Genomic DNA, 14236 nt, shown 5'->3' with positions numbered 1-14236 from the left:
AATAAAGGTTCAATAAAAAAATTCTGTTTTATGAGATGTTATGAATGCAGCATTAGACCAAGGCTCTACCTCTTCAAGAAAGTGTGGCTATGTCTGATGCCACCAACTGGATTATGGATTATTGTAGATGGTAAATAGAATTTTCCTGTTAGACCTTGTTATGATATTCAGAAAGTATCATAATTGTCCAACTAAGTGGTAAGACCTTAGTGGTGAAAGGGTAAGCTTCAACTTCACGACCCTTCAACCACAACCTTTAAAAAGTTCACAACCATCATCATTCCACTGATATATCCCTCATGGGGTTTTAATCAATTTTCTTGTCAGTCGGGTAGAAGCATCAATGAGTGTTTGTTCACCTCTGTGTATAGTTATTTGGTTATGATTGCCTGCTGAAACATGAATTCACATCTCTGTTACAGAATATTTTCTTGATGGCAGGGGTCCTGCTGCCTGCTGACAGCCCAGGTTGCACTTAGTTCTTCAGATGTATCATGCATTTGCCCAGGCACCCTCCTGCCTTCCCTCCCCTTGTCAACGTGTGCTGAGCTGGGAGAATCATAGTGAGATGGCTACAAGCAGTGTCTGGAACACCCACTAGGGGCTGCACTAGTAGAGGAACAGCACAGAGAGATCAATACAGCACAATGAGAGAAAGCAAGACGAGAGAGAGACAGAGGCAGAGAAAGAGAGCAAGAGCGAGAAGTATACATTGCCCAGCTTCCCCACTGCAGCCGTGAGAGGCAGAGAGAAAGGAGAGCTCACAACTGAGCAGCCGTAGTAACAACGGGGCTGACAGATCGATACTTGCCTGAGAGATCGATATAGTCGCCAAAAGACGCTGGGAGAGTGAGAGAGAAACCTCTTGGAGATCAGTGTAGAGTGAGGGAAAGGGACCGGCACCAGAAGGAAGATAGAGATAAACCGAGGCAAATTTAAATTGTTCATCTGGCTGATTTCTCCAACTGGGTAAGTTACACTGCATGTTTGAATTATGGTGAAATGTATGGCAGCTGTAGCTCCTTTCCTTGTGGGGGTTTGGTTGAGGGGGGCAAGGTAACAAAATAATAGGGGGGCTTTATATCAATCAAAACATAACGATGAGAGCAGATGGGCCACAACAATATAAGGCTAATGACCCCCAAGCAGGGACTAAACAGTAGACAATATCAGGAAACTAAAACCCTCTAATGTTTTTAGACTTTGATCAAGCACTAGAGCAATTTCACATCTTAAATTCAATGATATTGATTCAATTTCACGGGCTATTATTAAAACAATGAAACATTTGTTTTTCTGAAATTCAAAATAACCTGCATATCACAAAAAAAATCTGTATTGTTCATTAAACCTTTTTTTACACCTAGTATGCTGCTCTGTACCTAGTTAACCTATATCATACTATATGGAAAAAATGTTATAAAAACAGTTCATCTATTCTCTATTATTACAAAACCTAATCTAACAATGTTCAATTGATCACTTATGTGTGACATCTATTGAATACTCTAGATGTATAGCTTTTATCTGTGTGCCGTGGATACAATATGAGACATACTCATAGCTAAGTTAATGCCAACCAAAGTGTTTCTAACCTGTTTTGGTGGAACACCATGAGCATAATATCACTACGTGTCTCTAATTATTACAAGTATTTCCTTTTTAGTATTCCCTTTATTAAAGTGTCACACATGTCACACTTATTCCAAATTACCCTGGATTCTGAGGCTTCTGAATGGATCACTTGGATCACTGCAAGAAAAGCAGGGATTGTCATTTACAGATGTAGGATCTTAATTTGATACGCCTTTTGCAGAAAAACGTATAGTGTATTTTAGGTTTAAAAAGGCTTCTCAAGTTTGTAATTTCTACTTTTCGTTTCAGACTTGATTTTACCTTACAAAAAATGTATCACCCCCTACAAAAAAAATCCATTAATTTATAATCCACATAATAATTCACATATCCTGTTGCTGCAGGATTATTTTCCTGCTCCAGCAAACTGGCTCAAAATAAGATGCTATATATCAAATATTTACCAAATTTTTCTTCAGAAAATATCAAAGGAACTCAATGTTTCATCTGCTGTTTACATGTGTGAAAAGTTTTAGTGCCTCATGTCAAAAACTCCTGTCTTTTAAGTTCTGTTAACAGCAGATCTGTTAACCACCTAGTCACTGAGTCTGGATCACGTTGTTGTCTGAACCTAAATCACTGCTATCATTGTATTTTTGTTTATTTCCCCCATTCAAATCTTAGCCAAGTATTATTGCTGTTTAATAACAAAATAAATACTGTGTATACATCCAATTATTTTGTAATGCTGTGATAGTCAGATAAGGATGTCATGGTGTGGTGTATCTCGATCTCCAGAAATAATATGTTTATCTTATGCTGTTCTTTTTTTAAATATACACGGCTATATATCTGCTGTTCCACTCGACAGCATCACCCAGCGAAGGTTATTGTCATAGATTTCAGGTGTCTAATTTGTCGAAGTCAGCTGAGCATATTCTCCAAGGGGCAGAGAGTTGGGGGTTTGATGTTAGAGGTTGTATTGATATTATAATCTGGTAAGGGGGGGTCCTAGGACCTACCCTATCAGATGATTTAGAGTGTACAGAAATCTCACACCAATGCAAAATACCTCTGTTGGTGCTCTCACTGTTGTGACTGTGAGATATAATTTGGTACATTTTAGGCACCACTTTTGTGTGGTGCTGAGAGAGTCTAGAGGTATCGAGTAATCTTTCTCTGTTGAGAGATATAATTTGGTTATTTTAGGCACTACCTTCGTGCTGTGTGCGAATTGGATGTAGACTGGCTGTTAGTCTGGAGGTAGAAAGTAATCAGTCTTCGGATTCATCATACCTTACAGCCTCTCAATTCTCTTCTCCCCTGTGGCCCTGCGTCATTAGCCTGGGCCATGCTTTCAAAGGTTTTCCAAAGTCTCAAAATGTACATACCATTCTCTCTATTTCACCCACGGTTACATCTAGCTTGCTAACCATACAGTGTTCAATGAATGTGAATATGTGTAAAATGGCTGGAATATCACAAGGCATAATATGTCTGTGCCATATGTTAAGAGAATTGATAGAAAAACATAGTAACTTTTTTTTGTGAATTATACTTAGAATTAGACTCATTCATTAGGTTAGGTAACAAATATTCACATCATGCTCTTTCTCTTTTTCCCTTCAGTTTATTATACTACTCCAAAGCCCAGGACCGTTTCTTTTTGCACTCTATGTGAATAATTAATATTTACCGGAGTGCCAATGGGTAGCCAAACAACACGATTATGTTGTGGTAATTAAAAATGTACATAATATTTCAATCCTGGGGATTTAGTTCTCTGTTGCGCCCAGCAGTGATCGTGTTAGGGAAGTTTCCCACATTACTCCTCATTATTCAGCATTCAAATGGAGATATTTCAATAATTTGCATCATCAATCAGAGAATGTATTCAAACAAACAGAGCTGCCAAAACATACGAATAGCCAGACCCACCAACATCTGTATCATTGTGTTTGTATTAGGCTCCTGTAATAAATATACTGACATTGTGATTAACAGCTTTTTGAACAACAGAGCAACTGAGGACTGACAGTCTCTGGTTCCATCTATCATGAAATCCCATATTAAGACTTTTTTTAAACAATATTCTAAAACTTAAAATCAAAGGTCATTAGCTAATGACAGTGGATGCATGCAATGCACAATGATGATACAGCATAGAGACGCTATGTGGATGCCCTGGGATATTCTACATCTTCCACACACAGTCTTGGTCATTCCGTTGTGGTCATCATGGTCCATTCTGTCATATTCTCAATCTGTTTGATAAATGTTCTATAGACCCTGCACTGATTCGTCTCCACCCCTCGCTGAGAAAGCCACACAAGCATTTAGATTTCCCAATATCCGGGTATAGAAAACAGAAAACACAGAAACAGAAACACACAGACTCAGGCTGATCCAAATCTTCCTACCTACACAACCCTCTGTTTCCCTGGCGAGAGATAGAGTTAGAGCCCTTTTGAAATGTACAATGTTACTTATTATCATGCAGCTGTGGTAGCATGGCTTTCTCTCCTCGCCAGTGGGGGGAGTTAAAGTGCATTGGCTTGTAGCGGTAGCCAGGCTTCTGGCCTGTGGAGAAAAGCTCTGGAGACCGTCCTCCGGCGCAACAACGCACTAGTGTTGAATTTAGACCATGACCGTCTTCATTAATGCGTTTATGATGAATATATGAATTATGCAGATCTTATCAACGCTGTTTCTGTTTGGCTGGCTGCATACAGTAGGAACGTTCTGGGTGTGTGTGTGTGTCCTCTATTCGAAAAGTCTGCATGCTTATTGAGCACAGAAACAATACTAGACTCAGATAAATGTTAAGTGACCATGGGCGAGCAACAAGTCAGCAGTTTGGTGGTCGGAAGTCTGATCCGGCAAGATAGATTCTGACTGCCCACAGTTTGCTTTGAATAGCAGTGCTGAGCAGAGAAAATCTGCAATCGATGGAGGGCTAAGAAAGTCCACTTATATACTACTCACTGACAAAGAACATTTGTCTTATCAGCTCTGTTTGATCATGCCTGAGCTAACCGGGCGATTGATTATGCCATAAACCCGGAGGAAATGGGGAGAAAAAAACATCATAAATCAAATATGATTTACAGTAGCTGGACAGGAGCTTTTGATTAGCTTTAATGCTCCTCAGATTCACAGTGTATTACTGCTTGTGTAGATAGAAAGCCCAGAGAACACTAGAATGGAAGAGTAATCAAAAGTTAGGAGGGATGATGATGAAGATCATCCAATTTCAGCTAAAAACTATTTGAAAGATAGGCCCACGTTAGTTTTTCTTCTTTTTGCTATTTTGTTAGGAAACTTCTAAGATCAGACGATAGGAAGTATAGTATGTAGACCTATACTCTTTATATTTGTTGAAGTATTTTTTTATTTTGATCTTCACACCATTCGTGGGATTAGGTCATCAGCCCCAGTTTGGCATCGTTTCTGTGTAGCCTACAATAGGATGCTTCAAATAAATGATTTTGTGGAGAAGATACAGTATCTCCTTTACAAGCATTTGTCTAAGCAATTACATTTGTATCCACCTTTCCTCCTCCAAACGTAAGGGAACGAGGAGGGCCATGCTAATGACTTCTCATTAGTGGGATGGGAGATTGAAACTGAAACAGGATTTCTTCCATTTTCCACAGCGTCCATTATGCTGGTGTTATACTTTCTTCCTTCTCGATCCCTGGTCTGTTCTGGGAGATCGCCTGCAAAGGTTTCCAACTCTTAGCTATACTTCTTCTCTGAATCAAACCTGTTTTTAAATACCAAGTATGAAGAGCAACAGAGCAACAGAAACAGGATGTTTGCTGTAGACCTCTGGTCCATGCAGCATCTCCAAGGAGGAGGCAAGCTTAAAGTTCAGTCTCGGCACTCCCCAGCATGCAATGCAGGATGTTCTTAGATGCAAAGATATCTACCCAAGAGATACCTTAGCTGAAGGGTAAATATGTTTGGGGTGTTTAGATTCTCTTTCTCTTCTTATCTGTATTGCAGTATCAGATGTTGCTTCCTAATAGCGTGTAGACAGATACCCAGCATGGAAGCACAGCTGTATCACTTCATTGCTTATCTAAATCTATATGTGCTTTAGGCCTATATAATGTGGAAACCAATCAGGATTGCACTGCCACTGACCCTCCCAAGTTAATTGATATGTGATTAAGGACTAAAGTAACTATTTGTTCCAGCAATTAGAGAGAAGGGTATCATTAACCTAATATGTTCTTATAGGTCACACATTTCCCATTCTAAGCACATGCACACACACAGTCACGCATGCACGCATGTACGCACGCACACACATACACACAAACAAACAGCAATTGTTCCATTTATCACACCAGCCATGGTACAAAAGTATGCAGGGCACTTAAATATGCTTGCATAATTTGAGTTGTTTCTATTTTTAGCCCCAAAAGCTAAAATAGACGTATCCTAATGAATCAGATGTAGAGGAATAAGCAATTAGCAGAATACACCAGGGTACACTGTCTTTGTTGTCTGCAGTATTTTGTTACATACTTATTTTGGAAATGTGTTTTATTTCAGCTAGTGGCTTTCATTTACCCTTTGAAACCACCTCTGTGTGCTATATGCTTAGTTTGCTTACACTAGTGAATCCTGTCAGGGGGCTTTCATTGTCGATGTCAAATCCGCATTGCCAAAGGACACTGTGTACAACAAATGTACGTGTGGTTTACTGTGCCTGCATCAGAATGGACAATGACAAGCCAATGGGGAATAGAGTTATCACTGTCCCATGAGCAGTATTCATATTTCTACTGTCTACAGTGTTGTTTCTTCTGTGTCTACAGTGTTGTTTCTTCTGTCTACACTGTTGTTTCTTCTGTGTCTACAGTGTTGTTTCTTCTGTCTACACTGTTGTTTCTTCTGTGTCTACAGTGTTGTTTCTTCTGTGTCTACACTGTTGTTTCTTCTGTGTCTACACTGTTGTTTCTTCTGTGTCTACAGTGTTGTTTCTTCTGCGTCTACACTGTTGTTTCTACTGTGTCTACAGTGTTGTTTCTTCTGTCTACACTGTTGTTTCTTCTGTGTCTACACTGTTGTTTCTTCTGTGTCTACACTGTTGTTTCTTCTGTGTCTACACTGTTGTTTCTTCTGTGTCTACAGTGTTGTTTCTTCTGCGTCTACACTGTTGTTTCTACTGTGTCTACAGTGTTGTTTCTTCTGTGTCTACAGTGTTGTTTCTTCTGTGTCTACAGTGTTGTTTCTTCTGTGTCTACAGTGTTGTTTCTTCTGTGTCTACAGTGTTGTTTCTTCTGTGTCTACACTGTTGTTTCTTCTGTGTCTACACTGTTGTTTCTTCTGTGTCTACAGTGTTGTTTCTTCTGTGTCTACAGTGTTGTTTCTTCTGTGTCTACACTGTTGTTTCTTCTGTGTCTACAGTGTTGTTTCTTCTGTGTCTACAGTGTTGTTTCTTCTGTGTCTACACTGTTGTTTCTGCGGTTTCTACTGTGTCTACAGTAGACTACTGGAACAATTAAAAGCTGCTGTATTAATAATTTTGGGCTTCAGCAGCATCAGAATGGCTTGATACAAAGCACTTCCTGATGGCTCCTGGGCAGTGGTAGTAATTACAGCTGTGGCGCTGATTAAATTCAACCAATAATTAAACAAACATCATTGAGAGCCCAACAATTACACTTTTCTCTGGGCTGCCTCACTCCCATCATCCTGCCTTTATGCCTGCCTGACTTTCTGGCCTTCCAGCCCCCTGCAGCTGTTGGCCAGTTAGATCATTTTAATTCCAGTTAGACAGTGGTCGGACACATTGATATTCCGTGCTTTGTTGACAACCTTTTCCTTCCTCTTGCTAGTTGAGACACGGATCAAAAAAGCAAACCTCATCTAAGAGGATAGATGAGGTTTGCTTGTGTTGGTGGTCTTTCAGTCGCTAGTTCTCCCCATCTGTGCAGGCAGATGGAGGACAGCTCTCACATAGCTATGTCTGCTGCCAACTCCTCTCCATCCTGCTCTATAGTTTAAAGGAAAGGAAGACTACTTCTCAGCATCACAGCTTCACCAGTATCTGTGTTTTGAGAGCCTGGTCATTATCTATCAACCCTGTTTGTTTCACTTGCTCGGTCAGTGGTGTGGTGATTGTTCTGCTGAGGATGGTGAAAATTGATGTGCACTCATCACAAAAGAGAACTTCTGAGGCTGAAGCTTTAACATTGAGATACAAACAAATGTTGGTTGGCATAATATTTGAATAGATGGTAGTTGTGGAGGGATGCCAATGCTTGCTTAAAAACTTGAAAAGTGTTATCGTGGGTATTCAGAGCTAGAGAGGGAAAATCCATATTTTTGTTCTCTTGGTGACCACAGGTGGAAATATAGTTGGCTTTATTGTCTGAAAACACATTCTGTGTTGCATGATATTCAATACTTCTTGCTGAAAGCCGCAGGTTTTTGTAGAAAACCTGCAGCAGTAATCACTGAGGCATTCTAGATAACTGACCTTTGACTAGTTTGTCTAGAATAACGGTCTACTGAACAACATGCATGTCTTGTGTATGCCGTTGCTTCCCTAACTTCAAACTGGCTAAATTAACTTAAAAAGCATATCATACTGAAGTGGTTCTTATGATCTATGACATCTAACAAATAAACCTCACAGTAGTTTGTTACTGTGAATGTGAGCAAGGACACCCTCTCCTACTCCATAACAGAGAACATGCTGTTGTACTTCTCTATAAAGCAGATTCAAAGGCTGGATGTAGTTTAATAAGTCACACCTCCCACTTCCAGTCTGATCATCAGCATTTAAAACCAGTCACACCTCCTCTAGTCAGTCTGCATTCATATTTCTCATTACATGAGCCAGTCCACCCAGAGAGATCACACAATGAGCTATTCTTCGCCTCAGCCCAGCATTCAGTCAGTGGTGCACTGCAAAGGGCTTTCATGGAGAAGAGGAGGACATTGGGACTGGCATGGAGCTTTGTTCCAATCAAGCTATTTGGACAAATGTCAAACCAGCCTCAGAGAAAGAGAACATCTTTCACAGATCCAGTAAGACCAGCTTCAGTGTATAGAAGATATAGCAGTCCACTGGTAAAATACTTAGACATAGATGTTGAATATATGGATTAAGTTACACATTTATTTTGTGAAGTCTTTGGGAGCTAGTGAAATAAAATAGCATGTCCACTGATTTCACTCAATATCCGCTTGACCTCAATGTGTATTGACTTTGTAGACTGAAGCGAGACAGTTAGGGCCCAGAAAAAAAAACTTTACAATATTTCCTTAGACATCATGACACACACCAGGCATTTAAACGCCACAACTTCTCAAATCCTTCCCCAAGGAAAGCACTGGGTTGTTCTCAATTAGTGTCTCTTTATGCGTTGAGGTAGCACAGCTCAAAGAACATGATGCAGGCCTGATGAAGTAGTTCTGTTGTTGAATAATTGACCAAGCAGTTCCCTCAAATTTAGACATATTAATCAATGAGGAACAAATTATAATGTTTTAATTTATGGGTGATTGTTCATATGATGTGTAGGCAAACTTATTATTTCAGGAATAGGCTTATGGAATTATTGAAAGTGTTGGTAACCAGACATTGAAATCAGCATGCTGAAAGAGAGAAGTCTGTCTATGGCGATAAGACAGCAACCATTTCAGAGTAGGCTGCAATTCCCTTTTCACTAGCTTGGGATGTCTTAAAATGAGGATCCCTTTGAAGTGTGATAATTCTAATTGGAATTGGCATAGCGAATGAAAAATAAAGGCATGCTAAGACATCTAAAACAACACTGTTGTATAGGGAGAAAATGATATATTACACAATAATACAAGAAAGGTTAATTGGCTATTTTCTTTTCCAATTATCAGCATGAGCAGTGTAAAAAATACATCAAAACAATAGCTGGTCCATACTATTTGTTTAACATTGTATATTGCATGGTGCTGCATGCAATACTCCCTATGTTTACCTACCATAGTCGCTCTAGCCAACAATACTAACCATGTCCAACTGCTTGTCCATTAATCTGTGAATGTTCCAGAGAGGATGTGGAAGCAAGGAGCCATGAAACGAATTAGATAAATGTTTTCTGAGAATATTTAAAAAGGAATGCATGAACCTTATTGAGGCATTCATGCTTGAAATTGGGAAAAATCACATATTGGGAGGTACATGTAAGATCCCATTCGCTCCTATTGTTAACGCTGGAACATTTACCTTTGTCCTCTCTTGTAAGACATGTATGAGGAAGAGTCTGGGTCTGCATCCCAAATGGCACCACATTCCCTACAGTATGTAATGCACTACTGTTGACCAGGGCCCATGGAGCTCTGGACAAAGTAGTGCACTATATAGGGAATAGGATGCCCTTTGGAACATAACCTGGGATGACAACCCCCCCCACACACCTTCTCCCGCCCCCCTCCCAACACTCACCCCACCCCCGCTGCATTCTAAAGCTCTTCAAAGGTCAGTGATTTTCCCATCCTGTCTATAATTTTCAATATACCTGTATGTCAGAGCAATAATATAATATAGAATCCTATTGGAGTGAGGAGACAATAGTATAAGAATATAATGGGATGGGAGGAAAACAGCTTTAGTGTTTCTATCTACTCCCTCCCCTCACAGCAGGATGGCTATGTGGTGTAGCAGGGCTTTAGAGGGAGTGTACATCTCATGTACCTGTCTGTTGGGTTTCTCTTGTAAATATGTCATAAAGATATATATCAAAGATATATTTCACACCTTAAAACTTCTGCTTGGCCACAATCCTGGATCCAGGAGCACCCTCATCAGTAAAAAAGCTGACTAGCATAGCCTAGCATAGCGCCACAAGTAAATACTAGCATCTAAATATCATTAAATCACAAGTCCAAGACACCAGATGAAAGATACACATCTTGTGAATCCAGCCATCATTTCTGATTTTTAAAATGTTTTACAGGGAAAACACAATATGTATTTCTATTAGCTAACCACGATAGCAAAAGACCCAACTTTTCACAATTTTTTTACTGCATAGGTAGCTATCACAAATTCGACCAAATAAAGATATGAATAGTCACTAACCAAGAAACAACTTCATCAGATGACAGTCTTATAACAGATTTATTGTACAGCATATGTTTTGTTAGAAAAATTTGCATATTTCAGGTATAAATCCTAGTTTTACATTGCAGCCACCATTACATGTTTCACCAAAACAGCTAGAATAACTACAGAAACCAACGTGAAATACCTAAATACTCATCATAAAACATTTATGAAAAATACACAGTGTACAGCAAATGAAAGACAAACATCTTGTGAATCCAGACAATATTTCAGATTTTTTAAGTGTTTTACAGCAATATAGCATTATAATAGCTTACTACAATAGCCTACCACACAGCCCCATTCATTCAACATAACGTTAGCGATAGCGAATAAACCAGCAAAAGATATACATTTTTTTACTAACCTTCTCAAACTTCATCAGATGACAGTCCTATAATATCATATTACACAATACACATATGGTTTGTTCGAAAATGTGCATATTTAGCGGTACAATTCGTGGTTGAACAATGTGAATAAGTAGCCAAAATTCAAACAAATTGTCCGGAGAAATCTTGGAGAGGCACCTAATCTAATCGATAACTAATCATAAACTTGACTAAAAAATACAGGTTGTACAGCAAATTAAAGATACACTAGTTCTTAATGCAACCACTGTGTTAGATTTTTAAAAATAACGTTACTACGACATACAGCTTACGTTATAGCGAGACCGCGCCGAAAATAATGGCGGATTAGTAGTCTAAACATTTTCGACAGAAATACGAATTAACATCATAAATTGTTCCTACTATTTGATGAGCTTCCATCAGAATCTTTTACATGTTGTCCTTTGTCCAGAATAATCGTTGTTTGGTTGTAGAATGGCGTCTTCATCTGTGGAATTAGCTAACGAAGCTAGCCATGAGGCACATAAGTGGCCAACCCACCATAACGCCAAACAAAGAAAATACCGAAAATCGCATTAAACTGATATAAACTGATATAACTCGGTTTAAAATAACTACATTATGATGTTTTTAACACATATATCAAATTAAATCAGAGCCGGAGATATTTAACTTATAAAACGAAAGCTTTTCAGAGCGCAAAGAGGTCCTTCTTGCGTCAGGTCAAACCATGAAAAGACCAGACCTTCCGTTCCAACAGGTCTTGTTCGGCCTCAGATCTAGCTAGACACCCCATTCCAACTCTTACTGCCTACTGACATCTAGTGGAAGGCGTATGCAGTGCATGTCGACCCATAGATTACATGCAAATAAATCAACTGACCCTGGAACAGAACCCTCGATTTCAGATTTTTCCGTTCCTGACAGGAAGTTTGCTGCAAAATGAGTTCTGTTTTACTCACAGATATAATTCAAACGGTTTTAGAAACTAGAGAGTGTTTTCTATCCAATAGTAATAATAATATGCATATTGTACGAGCAAGAATTGAGTACGAGGCAGTTTAATTTGGGAACAATTTTTTACAAAGTGAAAACAGCGCCCCCCTATTGAGAAAAGGTTTTTAAAACTGCTGTTGTTTTCACTTTGTAATTTTTTTAATCTTTTTATTATATTTTTCACTTTGTAAATTTTTTTATCTTTTTTTTATATCTTATCTTTATACTTTTTATTAATTTAGAATTGTCTACAGGCCATATAACTCCCTTTATCGTTCTGTTCTCACAGATTGCCTTTTTAATCTGGATGGTGACACGTAGTGTCAACTTTTGCACTTTGAATTCATTCAATGTGACAATTTAACAGTGTCAACTCAAATGATAGTAGTGCAGCATACCCATGGCGCAATTTAGCCAGAGGAATTGTAACAATAGATGACTTAACCTGGAATTTGCCAGTAATTCCCGGGTTAGCTCTTTTTAAAGTTGGAGTAAGAGATGTAAGAGACTTAACCCAGCACGTTAATGAAATGTTGTCACTACATTGTTATTACACAGGTAACTAAGCAACTTTATGTAAAATATTATAAACACAATACCTGCATGAAAATAGGTGTAATAGTAATAATCAATAATATTGATGTGATATTGTGTTCCAGATAACACTATTGTCTCAGACAGTGATCAAGTAAATGCTCAGAACGCACAACAACGAAGTGAAGCAGCACTTTTCACAGTACCATAATTAACATTTTACAGATGCTCTTATCCAAAGCAAGTGACTTGCTCAAGGGCACATCAACAGATTTTCACTTAGTCAGCTCGGGATCCAAACCAGCAACCTTTCGGTTACTGGCCCAACCTCTTAATCACTAGGATACCTGCTGCCCTAATAACACATAATTCCTACACTTCCTCACAACCATGACTTAATGCAATTTCTATTTGCATTTTTCAACTCTTGATAGGCGTAGATAAAAGTCTATTTTCAATTCACTGCGTTTGTCGCAGCTCTCACACATCCAAAATGTTTAACATCACAAGTTTAACAGAAATCCGTGTCCACGTTTGAATACTAATTCCCTTGTTCTTTTGTGTGAGGCTGCTGTTAGTCACAGCCTGTTTGACGCCACCGATCCTCTCGCTGACCGGCTGGACCTACAAGTGCCAAGAGTTAGTCGCTCTCCCAGACTGCGGCATGCCTTAACATCCCGTGGCCCTGGGCTGACAACACAGCCGCTCACAAACCAATCCATGTTTTTGTCCACCTTGGCCGAGACTAGGTGCTCCCATTTATCCCTTTGTGTTGTTAATACTCTACCAACTAAGCAGGATGTTTTTGAACACTTACACTGCTCTAGTTTCTAGTTACTTCATTAATTTTGGGGCCACTGACTGCTCCAGCACAAAGTTGGCCCATGCCAGGCATATTACAAAAACAACAAAAATAAGTCCTTGTTCACTGTGCCATATCTGTCAAATACTGTATGTATGTGCCAGTATGGTGGATGGGGGTGTTAGCATCCCCATGCTAATACCAGTGTTCTACTTCTCCTCTAGCTCAGAGGTGTTTCCAAAGCATGGACTGATTTGACAGGGATCAATAAGTACCTCTGGCAGCTGGGATAAAAGACAACACCAGTGTGCAACACAGAATGTGAATGTTTAGCCTATGATAACCAGGTCTAAATATTAGACATATAAAGAGATAGGATCTGTATATCCCCATAGTGGTCAGTCAATTCCCCAGAGGCTAATTAAGATTGGAAAATATGTCTATGTTTTAGGCCACTGCGATGGAACACAGACAGTAGACTGTTGATGGGCCAATAGGTAGTGGTGTTACTTGCAGCCGCTGTGAGGGGTCGTTAAGGTTTTATCAGTTACTCTCTGGTCTCACTGTGACAAGATAAGTGATTGTCCAAGAATGCCCTGTTTAGAGTGACACCAGATGCTGAGCTGAGGTAGTGAATGAGTGCCTGCATGCGGTCGCAACTGTCTCTACAATAAAAGCTTCCCTGTTTCATTCAACACTTTCCATGCCGCATTCACAATAGTAAAATGCATTGTCATGTTCAAACAGTTCAAAAGTTCAAATTCAACCAAATTGCGAGAAAGGTTAATGCATATGGTATACATTGCATCCCTATGGTTAAAAAACCTTCAGTGCATCTGTCACTGGAAGGGGAGAGAGGTATGATTAAGT

At 39.3% G+C, this 14236-nt stretch overlaps 1 protein-coding gene across 2 annotated transcripts in view; it reads left to right on the top strand.

Annotated features, from left to right (window-relative positions):
• Positions 1-651: 651 nt before the first annotated feature.
• Positions 652-14236, top strand: part of LOC129814118 (tenascin-R-like) — a 139732-nt gene continuing 126147 nt past the window's right edge. For both annotated transcript variants that reach the window (XM_055866928.1, XM_055866927.1), the window contains exon 1: positions 652-969. The gene's annotated coding sequence lies outside the window, so the exon portion shown is untranslated. The remainder of the gene's footprint in view (positions 970-14236) is intronic.

The sequence above is a fragment of the Salvelinus fontinalis genome, chromosome 17 (assembly GCF_029448725.1).
Source record: "Salvelinus fontinalis isolate EN_2023a chromosome 17, ASM2944872v1, whole genome shotgun sequence".
Classification (NCBI taxonomy): domain Eukaryota; kingdom Metazoa; phylum Chordata; class Actinopteri; order Salmoniformes; family Salmonidae; genus Salvelinus; species Salvelinus fontinalis.
Note: the sequence above shows the minus strand (reverse complement) of the source record. Positions and strands in the feature narration are given on the sequence as shown.